The following is a 25,104-nucleotide window of genomic DNA, read 5'->3' as shown; positions in this document are numbered from 1 at the left end:
GTGCAAACTCCTCTGTTCTTCACAAAGTAAAACTTCCCTTTTGTGCTTATAGAAGTTTTGTTTGGATATTCTTTCATTTGAACCAGAAAGAGTCCTAACACTTAGAGAGTATGATTTGAGCTATGTCTTAAAAAATGGGCAGGATTAGGATATGCCTAGGGGAAAAAATTTTTTTTTTTAGGGGAAAAGGCAGAAAATTCTGGTTAAGTAGAGCTGTATTAATGAAGGTCCAAAGGTGAGAATCAGCACCTGAGAGAATCAGCCCAAATGGAGCAGAGGGAAATTGAGAAGTTAGGTAGATTATTAAGGGTAAGGCCAGTTTGGCAGTTTCTCCAAACTAGATAAGAGTTGAGGCTTGATTAGGAGAAAATGAAGTTTCTAAAAATAAGATAAAGAAAACTGCATCCTTTTAAAGGCAAAAATTTAAAAGTCTGTCAAAACCAAGAGCAGGAGAATAAGGGTAATAGGGAATCTCATACACTGTGGGAAGGTAAATCAGTACAGCTAGTTAAGAGAAAAATCTGCTAATATCTAACCAAAATTTGTGGCCCTCGAGTCAATTCCAACCCATAAGTAGAACTGCCCCATAGGGTTTCTAAGGAGCAGCTGGTGGATTCAAACTGCCAAACTTTTGGTTAGCAGCTGAGCTCTTAACCACGGCTCCTGGGCTCCTGGCAATATCTAGTCATGCTGAAACACACCTATCAAAACCCAACAATTCTACTTTGAGATTTGGAAAATTTTTTGCACCTGTGCACCATGAACTACATCAAAAAATGATTTTTTACAGCATTGCTTATAAGAGTCAAAAAATTGGGAGCAACCTAAATGTTGATTAAAAGCAAGAAGAAAAGAGAAATTTGAGTACATTCATACAATCAACCTGATACAGTAGTAGAAATGGAAAAAACAAAACAAACAAAACTCCATCAAAACTACCTAGATGCCCATCCACAGACGAGTAGATAAACTATAGTACATACACACAATGGAATACTATGCAATGATAAAGAACAACCATGAATCTGCGAAGCATCGCATAACATGGATAAATCTGGAGGGCATTATGCTGAGTGAAATAAGTCAATCACAAAAGGACAAATATTTTATGACACCACTACCATAAAAACTCATGAAAAGGTCTACACACAAAAAGAAATAACCTTTGATGGTTACAAGAGAGGGGAGGGGTAGGGATGGAAAAACACTAAATAGACAATAGATAAATGGTTTTATTTTTTTTTTGGTTTTTAACTTTGGTGAAGGGTAAGACAGCACACAATACCGGGGAAGCCAGCACTACTTGTACAAGGCAGGGTCACAGAGGCTCCATGGACACATCCAAACTCCCTGAGGGACCGAATTACTGGGCTGAGGGCTGTGGGGACCATGGTCTCAGAACATCTAGCTCAATTGGTATAACATATGAAGAAAATGTTCTACATTCTACTTTGGTGAGTAGCGTCTCCGTTCTTAAAAGCCTGTGGGCAGCCATCTAAGATGCTCCACTGGTCTCACCGCTTCGGGAGTGAGTGAGAATGAAGAAAACTTAAAGATACAAGGGAAAGATTAGTCCAAAGTACTAATGGACCACAACTACCATGGCCTCCACCAGACTGAGTCCAGCACAACTAGATGGTGCCCAGCTACTGCCACTGACTGCTCTGACAGGGATCACAACAGAGGGTCCCAGACAGAGCTGGAAAAAAATGTAGAACAAAATTCTAACTCACAAAAAAAAGACCAGACTCACTGGTGTGACAAAGGCTGGAGAAACCCTGGGAGTATGGCCCTTGGATATTCTTTTAGCTCAGTAATGAAGTCATTCTTCAGGTTCATCCTTCAGCCAAGGATTAGACGGGCCCATAAAACAAAATGAGACTAAGGGGGACATCAGCCCAGGGGCAAGGACTAGAAGGCAGGAGGGGACAGGAAAGCTGGTCATAGAGAACCCAAGGTCCAGAAGGGAGAGTGTTGACATGTCATGGGTTTGTTAACCAGTGTCATAAAACAATATGTGTACTACCTGTTTAATGAGAAGGTAGTTTGTTCTGTAAGCCTTCATCTAAAGTACAATAAAAAAAAATAAACTCCATCGGAACTACATGTAATATAAATAAATCTCAAATACAATAATGTTGGGCAAAAAAAATCAACTTACTGAATAATACACAGAGTAGTACACCAAATCAGTAGGGGTGCTGGAGTTGGCTCACACATATTGGGCTCATCTCTTGCAAATTTCTTGTTCACTGACATCATATGGTAGCTCAAAATTTGGCCATGGTAGGAGTATTTATACCATGGAAATTGGCAGATGCTTCAAATCAGCGTTTTTTTTCCCTCTCCCTGTAGAGCCAGTTCTTAAACACCAGCATACCACTGGATAGCCTTTTTATAAATATGAGAATATTCAAAACAATACAATACACCATATTAACAGTATAAAGACATGTCCTGGCATGATTAACACCACATTCAGGACAGTGATTACTTCTAGAGAGGAAAGAAGAGAATGAAATTAAGGTTGGATACAAAAGAGCTTCAGCTGAACTTGGAATGTTTTATTTCTTCAGCTGAGGAGCAGGTACACTAATGTTAACTATTTTATACTCTATACTTGTGCTTTTCTGAAATATTTAATAAATCAATGAAATATGGAAGCCAATTCTTCCATAGAGTACAGAGTTACATGAGCAAGGCAGGGAGAGCACTAGTCGTAGTCTCTATCCTAGCCATCTTGCGGGCTCTGCAGTGACAGGGTAGATCTGTGGTTTGGCTACTGGGGAGACCAGATGAATGTGCAGAATATTGAGGGCTGCATATAGGTGCCATATTTGGATCTGAGGTTTCCAAAAGAAAGAGAAAATGCCAACACAATGAAGAGGCAAGAGAATCTTGAAGAGAATCTTCAAACATTTGGCATGTTTGTTTCTGAATGACCCTTCAGCATTAACTAACTCATCTGTACAGGCTGCCCAACAGGCAGGGGGGTACATCTGGTTACAGGCAGCAAAGTAAACTTTTTGTCTTATTGGTGCCTCTTTCCTATCAAGTTGTGTCGTAAAAGAACTCAGGTTCTCCCAAAAAGGGGCGTGTGTAGGAAACTTTAAGGACAGACCCACAGCTAACATAGGTCAGCAGATGCTAACAGGGGATGGAATGACTTTGTTCCCAAGGGAAAGACCTTTTAGTCTTTGTCACCAAACAAGGATCTCTTAGAATTTCTAGCATGTTTTCATTCCTAGGTCAGATGGACTATAGTGCCCTATTTTACTTATATCCCCCTAGCTCTTGAAAACAGGTTAATAAAGCATTTATGGACTGGGTCTGGGCTTTCCACTCCCTGACCTCCCTCCTCCCCTTCACACTGAGTGGAACTTACAGTTTGCTAAACATACCATGCTATTTTTGTGCAAGCTGCTCTCTGCCTGGAATACACTACCACACCCACAGTCCTCTTTCTTTAAGCCCCTCCTGTGGGAAGCCTTCCCTCCCACCACTTGGCATAAGCAGAGTTTGTCTTTGTCTCTTCCTAGGACACGGCTTCATCATTCTTCTTTACACACACTATTGTGGGTGCTGCTCATGTGTCCACTCCCCTGCTGTAGTGTCAGGCTCCTTCAGGACAAGGATCCTGTGTTATTTAACTTCGTATCCCCAGGGCCTAGTGCTGAACCTGGCATGGATGTTGAGTAGGTGCTGAACAGAAGAGAGAGGGAGAGAGGGCAAAAGAAAGAATCTGACTCTATACTCCTCTTCTTTTGGCATGTTCTTTTTTACTCTACCTTTTCTTTTTAAAACTATCTGCTAACACCCTTGCAGAATTTAATTGGAGGCAAAGAAGCAGGGAAAGAGGGGTAGGGTATGCAAAATCAAGGAAACAGTTACTAGGGGGCACAAAAGGCATAATGTCAAGTGTTTGTGGAAATTCATTTTATGTTGGGGCAGTCTGTGGGAAATAATCACACAAATAACCCAGTATACAAAGGTCTGAGGTCTACAGAAAGCATGTCAGGGATAAGCAAGCTCTCCTTCCCAATTAGCTTGACCCTCTTATGCTCTTTTTTTGGTGTGTCTCCTGGCCTGGTCTACAGTCTCCTGAAATACTTAGTTCATGTGAGTTATGCCCCGAGTTCTGTTCTAAATATGATAGTAGGTTCCAGTAATTAATTAAATTGTACTTCATAGACTTGGAGTCAGGTCTCTTAAATGCAAGATGCAAATTTATGCAACATATGCAAATCACTCATGTTCTCAGATTCCATGAACAAAATCTGGTAGCCTTGAGATAAAAAAGCCCCTGCCAAGCATCATCTCTCCTAATTATTGCTTAATTTCCCCCCTTTTAACATTGAACTAACACTTTCAGGCTTGGCAGAAGCTGGAAGAAACACAATGAGAGCTGGTTATAAATAGGACGTTCCTTAAGGGCAAAGATCCTGGAATCTACTTATTTTATGTTCTCCAGTGGCTCCTTATATACTACTGACCACACAATCTTGCATAGGCAACACCACCAGTCCTGTCTACTCAATGATAGGTAACTTAGAAGACAAAACCCAAGAGACATGCAAGCTCTGGGCGATATAGCATTTTGGCGTAGAAAGAGAAAGATGATGACCTGTATTGTCTAATACATCTGGCTATTTAAATTCAAATAAACCAAATTATATACAATTTTAAATTTCAGTTTTTAGGCATACGAGCCACATTTCTAATATCTAATAGTTTACATGTGGCTAGTGGCTTTTTCATTGGGCAGCACAGATATAGAATGTTTCCATCACTGTAGAAATTCTATCAGACAACACTAGACTGTTGCAGCTCGAAGTCTGGTCCTTGGACAAGAAGCGGAGCATCACCTGGAAGTTTATCAGAAATACAGAATCTCAGGTCCTACCCCAGATCTGCTAAATCAGAATCTGCGTTTTAACAAAATTCTCAGTTCATTCGCATACATGTCAAAAAGAAGCATTGGTTTAGATCTAGAACAGAAATCCCTACCCCCCAAAAAAACCGTTGCCGTCCAGTCGATTCCGACTCATAGTGATCCTATAGGACACAGTAGAGCTGCCCCACAGGGTTTCCAAGGAGTAGCTGGTGGATTCAAAATGCCAGCCTTTTGGTTAGCAGCCAAGCTCTTAACCACTGCACCACAGAAGCTCCAAAATACAACCCAATAGTTCTCAAATCTTCGCATGCATTAGAGTCACCTGAGGGCTTATTAAAAATAGATTGCTGGGCCTCACCAGGAGAGTTTCCAATGCAGTAGGTCTGGGGTGGGGCCTGATAATTTGCATTCCTAACAAGATCCCAGGTGATGCTGTTGCTGCTCCAGGGACCACATTTGAAAACCACTGATTTAAACAGGATTGTTGTTGGATAGTGCGGAGCTGATTCCAATTCATAAAGACCCCATGTGACAGAGTAGAATTGCTCCATAGGGTTTTCTTGGCTGTAATCTTTATGGGAGTAGATTCCCAGGTCTTTTTCCCATGGAGCTGCTGGAGGAGTTTGAACTGTCAACCTTTTTGGTTTGCAGCCAAGCCCTTAACTATTGTGCCTCCAAAGAACTAAAAATTGAATTAGACCTTAGAAATAGCTGTGTTCAACACCCAAGTGTGCAGAATTCCATTTGAAAGCATACTTGAAAGATGGTCATCCAGTCTGCATGAATACTTGAAATGACAGGGTTCCCGTTACTGGCAGAACAACCTTCTCCACAGCAATCCCCATTAAAATCCACACCCTTTAAACTTTCTAGATATCTGCTCTGTCAAGATATCTGACAGCAGCCGAATGTCAGATACTGAACTCTACATTTCCCCTGTGTGACAGAGGTCTCAGAATCCTTGCTATTTTGCTGTGCTCCTGAGGGCACACTTTGTTGAGGTTTCTAGGGGCGATAATCATGGCCCCCATGGGTTTTGGATTGATTTGAAATAGACACAGGAATTCAGCAGATAAACATAAAAAAAAAACAACTTTATTTTTAACAAACATATATTGGTGAGTAGAGCTTGAACTTGTGACTACAATCAGCCTTCGTAGTAACCTTCACCTAGGTGAATTCATCTGACACAGTCACATACGGAGAAGCAGGACAACTGAGTCTACAACACTGTGCCAGGTTTTGAGAGTAAGAGATGCCATTCTTACCGCATAATGCAATGTACCACCACTATGAGAAGACAAGTTTCCCTGAAAGACAGAAAGGAAAGTTGTGTAGCTTCCCTTCTGCAAAATTTACCCATCCAGTAAATTCTTCCTTCTCCCACGGTTGCCTAACTAGCATCATTCCCACTATTTCCCTCCTTTCAGACAGAACCCCAGTGTTATTTAAGAAGCCCCTCTCTTTCATGTTGCCCAAATGTTTCAGGAAGTTGATCATATCCTCAGCTGATGTCAGTCATAGTAATTCTATTCTCCTTGCCAGTGATTGATTCTAAAATTTAGGCTTAATCCTATCAGTGCATGGCATTACCCTAGATACTGCTGTGGGGCCAGGCATAGATGGGTGATACAAGCTAACCTAACCAGTCTGTAGGTGAGAACTTTCATTCAATGACTAGAGGCAAGATTTTCCAATGAGGAAGCTTGTTGTCCCAGGAACTGATGGCAGCCATCTTCTAACCACAAGAGGAGCCTGTCTAAGGACAAAACTTCCACTTACATGGCAGAAGAGCTAAAAAAGTAGCCAAGAAATAGATCCCTGGCCCTGATTTTAACACATATGTTCTACCTTTGGATGTTTTATTATAAAATATACTAAATTTCCTTATTGTTTAATGACACTGTTTCTGTCATTTCCAGATAAAATAATTTATACTGATAAAATACCCAAATACTATTTCCGCTTATTATTGGAAGTTGCTTCATGGAAACTTGCGGTAATAGAGCTAAGTCTCCATTGACCAATGTATCAGTTTAATTCATTAATACTGCTCTTAAAGTACGTGCTCTTAGTTGGGCCCATTAGCCCAGACACTATGCTACTATTAACTTCCAGGTCCTAGCACACTACCTGCCGTGGAATACATGTTAAGCAATCGTTTGTTGAACAAATGCAGCTGAAGACTACTAGCAAATGCATAGTAGTTGTCTTATATTAAGTTTAGATGAACTAACCCCCCTAGAATATTTTTATATAAATTGATGCCAAGGCTGTTCATCTCTACTCTTCATCTGAGAAGTTGAATTATGTAGAGTTTTCCTTTTTAACTTTTTTTAACCTAAGTAAAGGCCTTAATATTAATTGCTGTTCAATTGTAACTAGGTGATTCCAGCCTAGCTTGCACTCAGTTGAAACAATTTTTTATTGGAATAATTATTATTATCAACTGTTCTTTCTATTTTGGCAACAACTTCAAAAACGATATACATTCCTTCCATATCTTCATAAAAATCAGTAGAAAAAATATATTGATGGAAACAGGAGGAATAAAAGAACTCTAGGTAGGTCACCTCATTGTTTGCTAGAAGTAATCACACTATGCCTCTGTGCATTCCTAACTTGGCCCATGAAATAAGAGCTTCTGCCCTTCTAGAAACACCAGGACTACAACTTCTACCACTTCTACTCCATTTCCTACACCTCTAATCACACTTTGTGGCTGGTGAATTTTAGAGAAGGAACTAAAAATACCCAATAATGGGCTCAAGCATAATAACAATTGTGAAGATGGCACAGGCCCCAGCAGTGTTTCCTTCTGTTGAACATAGGGGCGTTATGAGTCAGAACCAACTTGACAGCACCTAACAAAAACAACAGCCCTCTCTGGGTCCTTCTTTGAAGTTGCCTGTGCTCGAGACATGTACATTCTCCTCCTTCATGGAGCACTGAGCTGCCTGCCCCTGAAGTGGAGGCTGGTAGTGGTCCAGCTATGCCTATGAATAGGTGGAAAATGAATAGGTAGGGAAGTTTAATTGTGTGAGAAAGTGTTAAGTGTTAAGGCACCTGATCGTGGGCATATAACAAGCCATGTTCTCCTATCAGTTTTACCAAAAACAAAACTAAGGTTTTATTTTCTATCATGTTTACACCTGTGTTTATTTACCAATTGCATCAGAACTTAGACAAGAGAAAATTATTTTGAATTGACTGCTCCCAAAGCCCAATCTTTTTTTTTGTGAACATTTTATTATGGTTTGGGTAAAAGTGTAAAGAGCAAATTAATTTCCCATTCATATACATTTTGTTTTGTAACATTAGTTGTAGTCCCTTCCATGTGACAGCACTCTACCCACATTCTGTTTCCATTTGTCCATCTTTCCTGCTCCTTCCTGCCTTCTGAACCTTGTTTTGGGTCAAATGCTGGTCACCTGTGGTTATGTACCTCACAGGTGTTATTGTTGTTCAATTTATAGGCCTATCTATTGTTTGGTTGAATGGTGATCTCTGGAAGTAGGTTCAGTTCTAGGTTTGAAGGGTGTCTGGGGGCCTTAGTCTTGGGGATTCTATCAGTCTGTATCAGACCAGTAAGTCTAGTCTTTTTTAAGAATTTGAATTTTGTCCTGTGTTTTTCTCCCCCACTTTTGTCTCAGACCTTCTACTGTGATCCCGATCAGAGTGGTTGGTAGTGGTAACCGGGCACCACCTAATTCTTCTGATCTCAGACTAGTAGAGGCTGTGGTTTGTGAGGTCCATTAGTTCTTTGGACTAATTGTTTCCTTTATTTTCTTCACTCTCCTTTGCTCCAGGTGGGAAGAGACCAGTAATTGTGTCTCAGATGACCGTTCACAGACTTTTAAGAACCCAGTTGCCAAAGCCCAATCTTAATCAACACTCTAAGCTTGATAGTTCAACAGTTTCAAATCCACTAACATATTCTTTTTCTTTTTTTTTAAACTGTAGTTTAGATGAAGGTTTACAGAATAAACGATCTTCTCATTAAATAGTTAGTATACATAATGTTTTATGACATTGGTTAACAACTCCACGACATGTCAACACTCTATTGTTTTTTTAATTTTTATTGTGTTTTAAGTGAAAGTTTAAAAATCAAGTCTGTCACTCATACAAAAATTTATATACAGCTTGCTATATACTCCTAATTGCTCTCCCCCAATGAGACAGCTTGCTCCTTCCCTCCACTCTCTCTTTTCGTGTCCATTCTGCCACACCTTCTAACCCCCTCTGCCCTCTCATCTCCCCTCCAGATAAGAGATGCCAACATAGTCTCAAGTGTCTACTTGATCCAAGAAGCTCATTCTTCACCAGCATCTTTTTTCTATCCCATTGTCCAGTCCAATCCCTGTCTGAAGAGCTGGCTTTGGGAATGGTTCCTGTCCTGGGGTAACAGAAGGTCTGGGGGCCATGGCCACTGGGTCCTTGTAGTCTCAGTCAGACTATTAAGTCTGGTCTTTTTACAAGAATTTGTATTTTGCATCCAACTGTTCTCCTGCTTCCTCAGGGGTTCTCTGTTGTGTTCCCTGTCAGGGCAGTCATCGGTTGTAGCTGGGTACCATCTAGTTCTTCTGGTCTCAGGCTGATGTAGTCTCTGGTTTATGAGGTCTTTTCTGTCTCTTGGGGTCATAATTACCTTGTGTCCTTGGTGTTCTTCATCCTTCTTTGGTCCAGGTGGGTTGAGACCAATTGATGCATCTTAGATGGCCGCTCGCTAACATTTAAGACCCCAGATGCCACTCTCTAAAGTGGGATGCAGAATGTTTTCTTAATAGATTTCGTTATGCCAATTGACTTAGGTGTCTCTTGAAACCATGGTCCAGCCCCCCTGCCTCTGCTACACTGGCCTTAGAAGCATTCAGTTTATTCAGGAAACTTCTTTGCTTTTGGTTTAGTCCAGTTGTGCTGACCTCGACTGTATTGTGTGTTGTCTTTCACTTCACCTAAAGTAACACTGTCCTTCCTTGACCTTGGGTTCCCTATTACCAACTTTCCTGTCCCCTCCTGCCTTCTATTCCTTGTCCCTGGGGTGATTTGCCCTTTAGTCTTGTTTTGTTTTACTGGTCTATTTAATCTGTGGATGTAGGGTGAACCTCAGGAGTGACTTCATTACTGAGCTAAAAGTCCAGGGGCCATACTCTCAGGGTTCCTCCAGTCTCTGTCAGATCAGTAAGTCTGATCTTTTTTTGTGAGTTAAAACTTTTTTCTACATTTTTCTTCAGCTCTCTCTGGGACGCTCTATTGTGATCCCTGTCAGAGCAGTCAGTGGTAGCTGGGCACCATCTAGTTGTACTGGACTCAGTCTGGTGGAGGCCTTGGTAGTTGTGGTCCATTAGTCCTTTGGACTAACCTTTTTCTTGTACCTTTAGTTTTCTTCATTCTCCCTTGCTCCTGAAGGAGTGAGATCAGTGGAGTATCTTAGATGGCTGATCACAGAGACCCCAGACACTACTCACCAAAGTAGAATGTAGACTGTTTTCTTTACAAAATATGTTATGCCAATTGAACTAGATGTTCCCTGGAACCATGGTCCCTACTGCCCTCGGCCCAGCAAATTCAGTCCCTCAGGAGTTTGGATTTCACTAAAATATATTACTATTGAGGCCTTCAACATATCCAAGATAAAGCACATCTATGACATTCCCCTAATCTGACAACCTAATAGTCCAACTAATAACCGAAATGAAATGAGTTGGCATGACTTATTTTGAGCAAACTCATCATAATTTGAAATAATTACTATGTTGTTTTTAAAAAGTTATAAGTTATCTGTTGATTAGTAGCATCTAGATGAGTACTGAAAAGAATCAGCCTCAAACTGACACATTTGTAGTTTCCAAGATTCACACTTTTTCCCTTTTATGAAAATCAGTATACTTCCCCAATTCTAGTCCTTTGAAGCCACTTCCGTGAGCCCCAGCTCCTCTGAGATTGACAGCTGTGATATTTGAATGCCACTCAAATTTCCTTCAACCCTATGGAATGTAATTCCCCATAAAACTCATAAAAACCTCCAGATTATCCCTTATGGAATCCTGTCTCTCTTGGGCAAATTAATACAAACCATAGCAATTGTCACTGAAAGTTTTCAACTATCTATTAGCAATTTTTTTTTTTATCAGCAAATTGGAAGATCCATAGTAGGTAACAATGTGTTATTTTGTTGAGGACTTTGACTCTAGCCCATTGCTGTACTAGTTACCTGAATAGCTTGCCTAGCTAGTGGCTGAGCCTAGTCAACTGTCCAAAGTCCCCATCCCAATTGTTGGCTACTTTGTGTTCTTATTCTTTATTTCATTATAATGATTATAACTTCCTGGGCACATAGTCTTCATGAAAATTGTGTTGAAAAGAAAGCTACCACCTACTATTGTGATAGAAGTAAAAAGATCCAAAAAAAAAAAAAAAAAAAAAAGATGGCATACTTGAATTTGGAATTTGTTAAAGTCTTGAGTCAAATTTCCCGTGAATGTCACAGGTTTCATGTAAATTGGTGGCAGGATAATTTATTGAGATAATGGTTTGTGTTGTGCTGTCTGTATTTTTCTCCTTCCTTCATTCCAAGAAAGTGGTCTGGCCATTGTTTGGCTGAAACTGAAGCCAAAAGATAAGCTTGCTTCTTATCCTCTATGAAAGGCCAAGCTTATTGAAAAATTTACACTAGGGATCCCAGTTTAATATCTGAGAAAAAGAGGAGAGACAGAGATTTTCCCCAGACAGGGAAGGGTTAGAATTTCATGGGCCCATGATACCTCTCTCCAAAAAAAGCAGCAAGACTGCAGAGGGTATGATTTCCAGCCTCACTAAATCCCACTGAATAATACAGCACTAAGTTCTTATGGATTGAGAGTAAAAGGCAGCAATGGTAAATACTGTTACATACACAATCCTGTTTACTGGGTTTTTTTTTTTTTACACAATCTTGCAATAACAATAATTTACAAATGGATATATAGGTAGATATGTAAGTTGAGAAGGTGTGCGATGGTGTATGGGAGTACACCCAGAAGCATACATAGGTTTGGCAGAGGATATTTCTACATACTTATTTGTATGTGCTGCAAGATATCCGTGTATATAGTAGAGCACACAGGGGGCAAAGTTATGAAAAGTTCTTAGCCATAACCAAACACTTTGAGGGACTTAGTCATTGGGCTTGAGGGCTTAGGACCATATTCTCAAGGAACATCTAAGTCAGTCTGCTTAACATAATCCATAAAGACAATGTTGTACGTCCTAGTTTGACGAGTAGCAACTGGGATCTTCAAAGCTTGTGAGTGACCATCTAAGATACAACTACTGGTCTCCTACCATCTGGAGCAAAGAAGAGTGAAGAAAATCAAATTCTCCATTAGTACAAAGGACTAATGGACTACATGAACCACAGCCTTCCCTAGTGGGAAACCAGAAGAACTAGATGGTGCCCAGCTACCACAACCAACTGCTCTGATCGGGATCACAGTAGAAGGTCCTAGACAGAGTGGGAGAAAAATGTAGACCAAAATTCAAATTCATAAAAAAGACAAGACTTACTGGTCTGATAGAGACTGGTAGAATCCTCGAGACTAAGGCCCTTAGACACCCTTCAAACCTGGAATTGAACCTACCCCCAGAGACTACTTTTCAGCCAAACAATAGGCCAATAAAGAAATAATACCCATGAGGTACGTGTTCCTCAGAATAGTCAACCACATGAGACCAAAAGGGCAGCATCTGCACCAAAACAAAATTCAGAAGGCAGGAAGAAGCAAGAAAGATGGACCAATGGAAGCGGAGAACCTGGTGAGGAAGTGGGTGCTGTCACATTGAGGGGATTGCAACTAATGTCATGGAATAAAATGTGTATAAATTGTTGAAAGGGAAACTAATTGCTCCTTAAACTTTCACCCAAACTGCAATAAAAAGTTAAATAAATAAATAGCTTTATGGGTTGGCAGAGAGAATAACAGAAAAGACCCTTGAGACGATGTGGACTTTGGTAAGAATGACTAAATTTCATCAATAGCTATTTCACCTTTCCTTCCTGGGCACAGAGTTAAACTCTATTTCTCTGCTGGCCCCCTTACATCTAAGTGGAACCAAGTGACTAAGTTCTGGCTGATAGAATGTGGGCTGAAGTAATGTATTCCACTTTTAGGCCTGGCCCTTAAAACTGTCCTCATAATCCTCCATGATCTCTCCATCTCTACCTTCAACCCCTTTCTGGTCTGAGGGACAGGAAGCAAAGGACTCCAAAGACCCAAACGGTCACAGATCCCCATGATGGAAGAGGCCTGGGTCCTTGAGTTACTGCTTGGAGGAGAGTGGCCCAGGATTGATTGTTTCCTTACCAGGAACATCCATATTGAACTTTATGGGAGTGGGTAGAAACTCTTCCACATAGCAAACAATCTGCTTAAGAGAAACACACTTCTTTTAAGATAGTGAGATTTGGAGTTGCCTGCACAGTGTTATCGTTGTTAGCTGCTGTCAAGTCGGCCCCCAAATCAAGATGGCCCCATACACAACAGAAGGAAATGCTGCCTGCCCCTCCCCCCTCCCCATGATTCGTTGTGGATTGGGCTGTTGTGATCCATAGGGTTTTCACTGGCTGATTTTCAGAAGTAGATCATCGGGCCTTTCTTCTTAGTCTGGAAGCTCTGCTGAAACCTGTTCAGCATCATAGCAACATGCAAGCCTCCAATGACAGATGAGTGATAGGCAGGCATGAGCTTCACTGGTAGGACTGGAACCCAGGTCTCCCGCATAGAAGGAGAGAATTGTGTCACTGAACCACCACTGCCCCCATGCTTGCATAGTAGCTAACTTTAATTACTCTGCTGATTGGGATGTCTTTCCCATGCAGTACATATGCCTCCTGGATTTTTATACCTGGAAAGAGGAGACCCAAATTATAGCTAAGATTGAATTTCTCACCAGCTCAGTGGGATCCTTAGAGTTGGATTTGACGAAAATAAATTATTTTGAAATAAAACTCAACGTTGTAGACTAAGAGTTTTACCTCATTTCCCCTTCTTGCTGGAAAAGCCTTATATTGAGGACTTCCGGCCTCTCTGAAAGACAGTTCCGAGCACACACTTCAGTGTCAGCTTCCTGAGCTCTCCGCACCCATCGTTTTAGCCCTTCTCCATCCTTTCACCGTATGGACAGGAGTCTTGGAGGGCAGAGGAGCAAAGAGTTAAGCCTTTCTTTCACATCTTTTGCTCTTTCAGTCAATTAATTGGATTGAAATTTCAACTTCAGGCTGCTCTGCTGGTCTCTTGCTAGTGCTGTCACCTGAGATACTGCCCACCACACACAAGGTTTTGACAGCAAGTGCCGCTCAAAAGCCTCTACACACGTCTATTCCAGGAATAACCCGAGGAGAGGTTTGATACCTGTGAAAGCTGAGTGCTGAAGCCCTCTTTGTCCATCGCTTCAAAAGAATAACTACGGTCGGCCTGGCTTTATTTTGTATTACAGCTCTTCTTTTTCTATGACAAGTCTCTGCTCTCTATTCATTATAAAGAATAAAGAGCTTTTCAAATGTGAGTTGCTAAACCCAGAAGGGAACATAGCTATTTTTAAGAGGGTTTCAACTCTGCGCTGTTACATCGGGCCAGCCTGCCAGCAGAGGAGGTCTTCCAGGGAGGCCAAAGGCAATTGCAGCCTCTCTTCAGGTGGGAATCATCAGGAAGGAAGCTCCTGGGGACGAAACATTGTAGCTCTCCAGCCAACAGACTGCCCTGGTGTCTTCATACCTGGCTCCTCTAAACACAACCATGCAAGGGGCCGGGGGAGTATTTTTTATTCTCACCCAGTTGAAATTTGCCTGCTGCCTTAGGTTTCTCACATCTACTTCCTCCACATAGGAAACAATCTGCTTGATTCTCATCGGGAGCACAGGGAGGAGGGGGGCCGCCTTTATGTCCTCTCCTATCTTCGTCAAGCCATATGCAACTGGCAGTCACCACACTTCTCTCTGTGGGAAGAGGATAATCAGAGCTGGATTCCTGAATGAGAGAAGGAGCATGCAGAGTTGCCTACCTCCTGTCCAAAGGATAGTGAAATCCTCTTGCCCATTAAGCTCTCCTGAACTTAACACACTTTGGCAGTGGTAGGTGCTCAGATTAAGAGTCAGAGGGCTTGGGTTCAAGTCTTGCCTCTCCAAGCCTCTGTTTTCTTAGGAGTGAAAGGGGGATAATAGTACTGCCCTCTCAGAGGTACTGTGTGGAGAATTAACCCTCCTCAAGTGGGGACGGAAGGGTCTGTAAACCCTGCAGTGCCACAGGCATGTTAATTATTGCTTTGAGGGCTGCTGAGATATGCACTCCAATTTCTTTCAAGGACAGAAAATGGTACTGCTGGATGACAGAGGAGATATTAATAATTCGATAGAAACCACTAAATAAAAATAATAGTTAATCATTTCTATTAATGATTTAATAGTTTCTATCAAGTTATCAATATTTCCTCTGTCAACTGCTGGATACAATCATTAATAATTTCTGGCAAATCATCAATATCCCCTCTGTCAATCAGCAGTTGATAATTTGATAGAAACTCTTAATGATTTGGAGCCCTGGTGGCACAGTAATTAAGTGTTCTGTTGCTAACCAAAAGGTCGACAGTTTTAATTCACTGGCTGCTCCTTGGAAAGCCTGTAGGGCAGTTCTACTCTGTCCTATAGGGTTGCTATGAGTTGAAACTGACTCAATGGCAATGAGCTTGGGTTTGTTTTTTTTATTATTATTAATGATTTGGAGTCCTTGGGTGGTACAAATGGTTAGTGGGCTTGCCTTCTAACCAAATGGTTGGTGGTTCAAGTCCACCCAGAAGCACCTCAGAAGAAAGGCCTTCCAATGGCGGTCTACTTCTGAAAAATCAGTCACTGCAAACCTTATGGAGCACAGTTCAACTCTTACACACCTGGGCCACCGTGAATTGGAATCGACACAACAGCAACTGGTTTTATTAATGATTCGGGAGGATTGAGATGATCTTTTCTATCCTTCCATTCCATTAAGCACCTCTTTTTTTTTTTTTTATCAGAAAAGAGGGGCAGGAAAATAAACTATTTCACTTTTCTGATAGCTTTTAAGCATATAGTAAAAGCTGTGCATGTGTAGTAGAATGGTGAATGAGAACCAAAATGATCCACTAATTTCATACAAAAACCCCAAAAACCTGAAACCCATTGCTGTCAATCCTGACTGATAGAGACCCTACAGGACAGAGTAGAAATGTCCCATGGGGTTTCCAAGGAGCACCTGGTGAATTTGAACTGCAAACCTTTTGGTTAGCAGCTAAACTGTTAACCACTATGCTACCAGGGTTTCCAATTTCATATAAAGAATAACTAAAGGAAATAGGGAGACTTATTTGATTATAATATACATTATACAATAGAGAATGTATGATAGCTCACAGGGATTCTGTTCTGGAAAGGCTTTTTTTTTTGTTCTTGTAGTTTTTTAAGGAAAACTAATAGCCAAGAAAAATTGGATAATTAGACCCAAGGGAAAAGATAGTGCACATATATGCAGATGATAAGGTTCCAAAGTTATAAAAATAAGGTTTCAAATTAGGCTCTGAGCTTCCAGGAGGCCAAAGCAAAAAGTGAAATATGATCTGTCACCAAATTTACATCTTTCGTGAGGAAATCTCCCCGCTCCACCAGCACCACATATGTATATCAATTCCTGGTCTTTTTTATCATAAGACTCATAAGCATGAATGTTTATCTTCAAGAAGAGAATACATTATAGCCTTCTTCAAGTTTTGATGGGCTGCCAAGTACAAAAAGAAAAGATTGCTTTGGATAATTCCAGACCACAAAACTAGAATCAATGAGTATAAGTTACGGGGAACAGATTTTGGCTAAAAATAAGGAACTTTCTAACAATTAGAGCTGTCCATAAATGGAATGAGCTGTCTGGCAAAGAAGTGAGCTCCCTGTTACTGGAAGTGATCAAACAGAGGCTGGCTAACCATCTGTTAAGGATAAAAATGATTTGTGCATAATGAGAGAATTATGCAACAACATAGTAAAAGGCTCTTCATTATAGTTTTATTTATAATAGTAGAAAAAAAGTTGAATCAATATTTATGGCACCCTCATATGATGGAACATTTTACAGATATTAAAAATCAATAAAATACTGACATGGGAAAATGTCAATGATGTATTAACTGAAAAGAGCAAGCTACTAAAACAGTACATACATTGTGATACTATTTTACAAAGAAAATCGTTTACGGAAAAAATAGTAAAGAGAGGCCATACATGAAAATATTAATAGTGATTATCATTAAAATTTGAATTACAGCTGATTTCCTCCCTTTGGGCTTTTCAGAGTTTTCCAAGTTTTCTACTTTGAATACTTACCACTGATGTAATTAGGGGAAAAAATAAGGGAGACATGAAAGAACCCAAAAGAGTCCTTCATTAGATAGTCCCTAAAGTTTTTTTCCAAACTAAGATTCCATTATTTTTATTTAAACTTAAGTTGATATACATTTTTTTCCTTATCAAATAACTTGTTTTTTAAAAAGAATTCAACCAAATATAAATACCCCTCCACCAAAAAAAAAAAAAAAAAAAATGGCTCAAGTTATGAGGTTTAGGTAGAATCTAACGCGTTTCTATTTGGTGTAGCCCTTTTTTATCTGGAGTCTTTTTTGGAAACATGCAGGATGTAAGAAGGAGCCCTGGTTAAGTGCCACGGTTAAGTGCTTGGCTGCTAACCGAAAGGTCGGTAGTTGGAACCCACCCAGTGGCACTGCAGGAAAAAGAACTGGCAATCTGCTCCCATAAAGATTATAGCTTAGAAAACCCTATGGGGCAATTCTACTCTGTCACATGGGTTCGCTATGAGTTGGAATCAACTTGCCGGCACCTAACAAAAACAACAAACTTCAAATGCTACACAGTAGAGTGGGAAATGCTTAAGAATTAATGTCAGACACCACCGGATCTCAAACTTTGGCTCCACTACACACTAGCTGTGTCAGTTGGCCCTAAATTTCCTCAGCTTTTATATGGGAAAATAATAATAGCTAATAATTGTAGAGGAGTCACTGCGTCAGGCACCGTTTAAATGTGTTACATGCAATGGTATCCTCAAAACAATCTTACGAGATCAATGCACTTGATAAAACTAACGCACAGAGAATTTCAATATCTTGCCAAGGTCATACAGCTAGAAAGACATGGAGTAAAAACTTAAACCCGGATAGTCTAACCTGAGAGTGCATGGTGTTAACCACCACACGTACTGCCTTATAGAGTTATGGAAGGATTAATTAAATTAACATACATAAAGTGCCTAGCAGTCAGTATGTTAGCTTTCTCCTTTAACTTTTCTAAGCTATTTGGCCATGGAAAGACTTCTGATTATATTCCCCAACAGTGCATCCAATCAACACACTGGGGAGATATGGCTCCATGGCAGGTAGTTTTACATCTAGTTTATTACCAATGGCACTCATGTCAAACTGGGGTATATTAGAACTCATGTCCTACAGAACTCCATTCTGGGACTGATTCTTTAATATTTCATCAATGATTTACATGGATAGAACAGAAAATAATCTCCTAAAGCTGACAGATGATAGCATGCTGTTAGCAGATGACACCCCTCGTCAGTTAGGAAGGCGAGCATCCAGGACAGGATTAGAATTCCAAATGGTCTGGCAAGATGGAGAAGAGGTGGAGGCAAAAAGAATGAACTTCATTAGCAACTAGCACAGAGTAATACATTTATTAAGAGGGAAAACAGATTATACTGACCTAGCTAGGGCAGTGACTAACAATGAATGATTACTGCTGGAAAGAGTTAATGGTTGAAGTTACCCATAAACTAGAAAAGAGACAGAAAGTCAAGTATGATTCTGGGAATGTACTGACAAATAAGACCATGTTGGGGTAAATCAATTATCCCATTATATACCATATTTTTTAAGCCCCTATTTGAGTGCAGTATCCACCCCCTCCCCACCCCAGAAAAGACGTACAGAAAGCAAAAGAAATCTTTGCAGTTGTAAGATGTAACCTGAAGCAATGATGAAGGAAGATCACTAAATTCAAGAAAACAAAGTCAACTGCAATTCATTTAATAATTATTTACTGAGCATCATCTGTGTGCCAGGCACTGGGGAACAAGGAGAGATAAGACCTGACTCCTGCTCTTGAGGTAATCAGAGACAAAAGGATAAACTTTACCTTTATAAAGACTGGTTGTTTTGATAAGTGGTAACTTTGGTAAAGGGTAAGACAGTACACAATATTGGGGAAGCCAGCACAGCTTGTACAAGGCAAGGTCATGGAACCTCCATAGACACGTCCAAACTCCCTGAGGGACCGAATTGCTGGACTGAGGGCTGTGAGGACCATGGTCTCAGGGAATATCTAGCTCAATTGGCATAACATAGTTTATAAAGGAAATGTTCTACATTCTACTTTGGTGAGTAGCGTCTGGGTTCTTAAAAGCCTGTGAGCAGCGCTCTAAGATACTCCACTGGTCTCACCCATTTGGGAGCAAGGGGGAATGAAGAAAACTAAAGACACAAGAAAAAGGTTAGTCCAAAGGACTAATGGACCACAACTACCACGGCCTCCACCAGACTGAGTCCAGTACAACTAGATGGTGCCCAGCTACAACCACTGACTGCTCTGACAGGGATCACAATAGAGAGTCTCAGACAGAGCTTTAGAAAAAGGTAGAACAAAATTCTAACCCACAAAAAAAGACCAAACTTACTGGCCTCGCAGAGACTGGAGAAACCCCAAGAGTATGGCCCCCAGACACCCTTTTAGCTCAGTAATGAAGTCACTCCTAAGGTTCACCCTTCAACCAAAGATTAGACAGGCCCATAAAACAAAATGAGACTAAAGGGACACCAGCCCAGGGACAAGGACTAGAAGGCAGGAGGGGACAGGAAAGCTGGTAATAGGGAACCAGGTCTAGAAGGGAGGATGTTGACATATTGTGGGGTTGTTAACCAATGTTATAAAACAATGTGTGTACTAACTCTTCAATGAGAAGCTAGCTTGTTCGTAAACCTTCATCTAAAATACGATTAAAAAAAAAAAAGACTGGTTATTTTGAACAAGGCTGATAACCCTGATTTTTTTGTCATTCATAGCCAGCGCCTATGCATCTTTTTTATCTCCTTTTTGTAATTTTCCCATTCTTTTTTATTTCTGTTCCTTGCCTAGGCTTTAGGTCTGCAGTGGAAGCCTACTAGCACAGCAGATTAGCCAGATGTGTTGAATGGAGTCCCCTCTGAGGCCTTGCCAGGACACCAGGCACCTCTCTTCTTGCATTTTATGATATCCCTACAAAATTATCTTTCACCCTCCGTACACCCCGTTAAAATGGCAGGCAATGAAATAAGGCTGAGAAAGGGTTCCCAGGACATTAAGTAGATCCCTTCGTGTGTGCGTGTGTGTGTATTTTCCCAACACAGTACAAAAAAAAAAAAACAAACCCGGTGCGGTGGAGTCAATTCCGACTCATAGCAACACAGTACAGGTCATGTATTCCCTTCTCTTCACCCTTTGGATTGACAATTTTCTCCAGTGTGATAAAGCTCAGGGTAGAAGGTCCTCAGGTCTAGCACCATGTCCCTGAGCTCCCCATAGGCCTCCCCATCTTGCTCTTGCACAGAGGCCTGGTAATCAATCACATGGGCCTCCTTGGAGATCGTGGCCACTGCATCCCTGTGTTCTGAGTAGGACTTGGAAATGATTGTCTGGAAGCCTTCCACTTTGGTCTTGACTGCATTCACACTAACACCTTCTTCTGGATTGCCACCCCAAAATCATTTCCATCCTCAATCTTGGGGATCAGATGCTGGATCCATGTCATCATCAGGCTGCATTTCTCTTTGAGAGTCCAGACTTCTGGCTTAACTAGGGCAAGCAGGGCCAGGACCTTTTCATTTCCAGGGAGAAAGCCGCTTTTAGGGCCTTCTTTCTTCTCCAACTTATCTGTTTCTATCTTATCATCCTTGGGTAGGGACTGCGAGATAAGGCTGTCCAGTGGGACCTGAAGGGAGGTCAAGTCAGCCACATTGAAGGAGTCCTCTTTCAAGAACTGATTCTGGTATGTGATCTTCTGTGGTAAGAATCTGCAGAGGAGAATGAGGAACTAATTTGCACTGGAAATTTTCACCTAAAACACAATCAAATTAAGTAAAAAAGTCTGCAGAGGATTTCTTCAGCCTTCTAGAGGAGATTTTGCCTGAAGACGTGCATCTCTGCAGGCCTCCCACTCAGGCATACTGCACAGGGCTTAGCTATGTTCCTCCAGTTGCTAGATCTTCAGTCCAAGTAAGTCACTTTAGCTGGAAAGAAGGCTGGAGTAGATGTATTATGGATTACATAATATTATCCTGTTGATGACCGAAAGTCAATGAATGTTTGTGAGAAAGGGAGTGACAAGATCAAGTTAGGGTTTAGGAAGAGCAACCTTATTGTGGTAGACAGAACTGGTTTTTAGGGAACAGAATGGAGCCAAGGGTCCCATTAGGAAGTGGTTATTAAGCTATTAAAAAAAAAAATAAGAGACACAATTAGGCAGTAGCAGTTAGAAAAAGCAGAAAACATAAGGAAATAAGAGACAATACAATGGAAGAATCAATTAAGATTTGGTGCCTAAATGAATATGACACTGAAAGGAGAGAGAGGAATTAAAAACCACTTTTTTATAGGTCCTAGAACAGAAGTTTGGAGAATGTGAGCATCATAATGATGCCAAAACTGGGCAGTGGGGAGGTAAAGGAGTTTTGTGGTAGGGCAACCTTGATGGGTTCAGGGTTATACAGGTTGTCTTTTTGTTGACAGGATATATATAAATGAAAAGCTGTATATCCAACAGGGAGCTGAGAATAGATTTCTAAGGAGAACATACTCACAGAGGTAATAGTGTGTTTTGGACATCTGCACCTGTATATCCCACTGACACATCACACTCCACATGTCTAAGGCTGAACTCTACCGTCATTCACAAACACAAAGCTTAATCATGCTTTTAAATGCCAGGCTACTAAACTCAGAGTCATCTCACCTCCCTCTGCTCCCTTGCCCTCCCACTAGTAACTAGTCACTAAATCTGACTGGTTCTATGAGCAAAATGTGTATCCATTCCTGATGTCATTCTTGAAGTTTCCATGATTTTCTCCCTAGACTATCATGAAAGTCTTATACCAGGTTTTCTTGCCACACATCTGCGTGCCATTTTCCACTCCACATTAAAAACCTCTTAAAAAACCTCTAGAGATTTGTTTCCCATTGCTTAAAATACAAAATCAAACCCATTGCCATTGAGTCAATTCCAATTCACACAGACACTATGGGACAGAGTAGAACTGTCCCATAGAGTTTCCAAGGAGCGCCTGCTGGATTTGAACTGCCGACCTTTTGGTTAGCAGCCAAATGCCATCAGGGTTCCTTTCCACTGGTTACAGAATAAAATTCAAAGTCTTCCTGGAATGAATATAACTTCCAACCTAATCACTGGGAGTATCTATACACACCAAACACTAAAGTCCTGCCCCCCTTCCCTCCCCCACCCCCAGGCTCCTTGCTTTCCTTTATTGATATCATACATTTTTCTGCCTGGCGTGTCTCTATTGTTGCTGTTCCACTATTTTGGAACATCCTTTTCCATTTATGGATAATATCTTTTAAGTTCTGGGTCACATGCTAGTCTCTTCATGAGGACTTCTCTCATTGCTTGTCTCTCTTCACTCTTGTTCCTTTTTTTTTTAAAAGCAAGAATGTGAACCAGGGAGATGAAAGTAGACGTCACAAGAAGAAAATGGATGTAATAAAAATGCAAGCAAAGGATTGTGGGGAAAAGGAATGAAGAGAAGAGAGAATGCAAAGATAAAATGAAAATCTTGGCTGGCCCTGATTGACTGGGGAGGATTACGATGTACAAAAAGATGATTAATTTGACTTTGAGCATGTTGGTTTCAGATACCAGCAATGAACCCAAATGAAGCCGAGATACCATGGAAAAAACCTTACATAAATGAAAGGGATGGTTGAAGCAGGGAAAAGTATTTGGAAATCATATGCAAAAAGTTGACATCAGATGCCTGGTGGATAGAGATCTCCAGAAGAGTCTGTAAGAAAGAAGACTAGGTCTGATGACAAAGCTATAAACCTTTCATATTTCAAGGGTGCAAGGAGGAAGGCCAACCAGCAAAGAAATCAGACAAAGACTGGCCACAGAAGTAAAATCACATATTTCAATGTTCTTAAAGGTGTTTTTTTTTTTTTTTTTAATTTTTGTTGTGCTTCAAGTGAAAGTTTACAAATCAAGTCAGTCTTTCATACAAAAACTTATATACACCTTACTATATACTCCTATATGGCACTGGGTTTTTTTTTATATATACTCCTAGTTGCTCTCCCCCTAATGAGACAACACACTCTTTCTCTCCACCCTGTATTTCAGTGTCCATTCAGCCAGCTTCTGTCCCCTCGGCCTTTACATCTCCCCTCCAGACAGGAGCTGCTCACATAGTCTCCTGCATCTACTTGATCCACAGAGGCTCACTCCTCACCAGTATCATTTTCTATCTTACAGTCCAGTCCAATCCCTGTCTGAAGAGTTGGCTTTGGGAAGGATTCCTGTCTTGGGCTAACAGGCCTGGGAACCATGACCTCTGGGGTCCTTCTAGTCTCAGTCAGACCATTACGCCTGGTCTTTTTACAAGAATTTGGGGTCTACATCCCACTGCTCTCCTGCTCCCTCAGGGGTTCTCTGTTGTGTTCCCTGTCAGGGCAGTCATCGGCTATAGCCTGGCACCATCTAGTTCTTCTGGTCTCAGGCTGATCTAGTGTCTGATTTATATGGCCCTTTCTGTCTCTTGGGCTCATAATTATCTTGTATCTTTGGTGTTCTTCATTCTCCTTTGCTCCATGTGGGTTGAGACCAACTGATGAATCTTAGATGGCCACTTGCTAGCGTTTAAGACCCCAGACACCACTCTCCAAAATGGGAGGCAGAATGTTTTCATAAAAGGTTATTTTTTGTCTTAATGTTTTATTGGAAAATTCATTTTCTGAGATGCTGAGCTTCTGATTTGAAGAAACTGCTGATTCTTTACTCATATTGCATCCCTTTTGATTACAAATGTTGATAATTAGCAGTAGGAAAATTAGTTTTTTTTTTTTCATGATTATGGGGTTTATCAGGGAAGTAACAGGGTACAATTCAGGATCAGGGTTAGAAGTAACTTAAGATATAGTTCTTTGATCAGAAGAGCTTCTTCTTGTTCTCTGTTTCTGGGCCCTTGCTGCTGTCGGGTCCTTTGGGGGGCTTCCTGCCACCGGGCCCTGCCGGGGGCCTTCGTGGGTGTTACAACTCTTAGCTCCTTGGGTTGGCCAGCCCCACTGCAGCCATCTTGCACCAGTCTCGTGGTTCCTGCTGTCTTGCGCCGCCGTCTCTCTATGTCTTCTGGTTACAGCTCTTCTGTCTCCTGGGTGTAGGAGGTTCTCAGTGCAGGGATCCCAGGTCTGAAGGATGTGTTCCACTCCTGGTTCTTCTTTCTTGCTGGTGGTGAGATCTTCCTTTCCCCTGCTTCTAGTACGCCTCATTTTAAGCCTAGTGGGACGGCGAAACTGACCAATCCCCTCATTAGGGTTCCATACACCTTATTTGCATGATCCCCCCCAACAAGGGTGCCATGCACCTTATTTAAATTATTAGTAAGCTATGCAATTCCCTTAGTAGGCCACATGCACCACATTTGGATAGTCTCACCCAGTCATTTGGTGGAAGTTAGATGGGCCATATTAAATAATTCATTGTACCACAGGCTACACCCTGGCTCCACTAGCCATTGGCCCCTTCATACTTGAAGGATTAACCTTCCACTCCCAAACATTTCACTAGTCCAGAACAGTCATTAACAATTAGCCCTTCAGCAGGGCAAGGAGTCCTAAGGGTGAGGTTACTCAGGTACCAGCCATTCAGGTCTGTTGCAGGTATTCATCTGATCTGGTCAGGTCCTCCAAAAGTCATCTTGGAGCTATTTTTCTTTTAAAAGAGATGTTACTTTTTTACATGAGTGTATCTAACTAAAGCTTTGTAAGAAAAACTGAAAATGGAAACAACCACCAATAATTAGGCTAAAAAATTTAAAGAGAAGTAGGTTAGTAGAGGCTAGTTTTCACATGATCTAATAACTGGGAGGAG

At 41.1% G+C, this 25,104-nt stretch overlaps 1 pseudogene; it reads right to left on the bottom strand.

Annotated features, from left to right (window-relative positions):
* The window catches only part of LOC100666615 (proteasome activator complex subunit 2-like), a 56,077-nt pseudogene extending 31,574 nt beyond the window's left edge, over positions 1–24,503 (bottom strand).
* Positions 24,504–25,104: the final 601 nt, after the last annotated feature.

This window comes from Loxodonta africana, chromosome 6 (assembly GCF_030014295.1).
Source record: "Loxodonta africana isolate mLoxAfr1 chromosome 6, mLoxAfr1.hap2, whole genome shotgun sequence".
Classification (NCBI taxonomy): Eukaryota; Metazoa; Chordata; class Mammalia; order Proboscidea; family Elephantidae; genus Loxodonta; species Loxodonta africana.
This window is presented reverse-complemented; position numbering and strand designations above follow the sequence as displayed.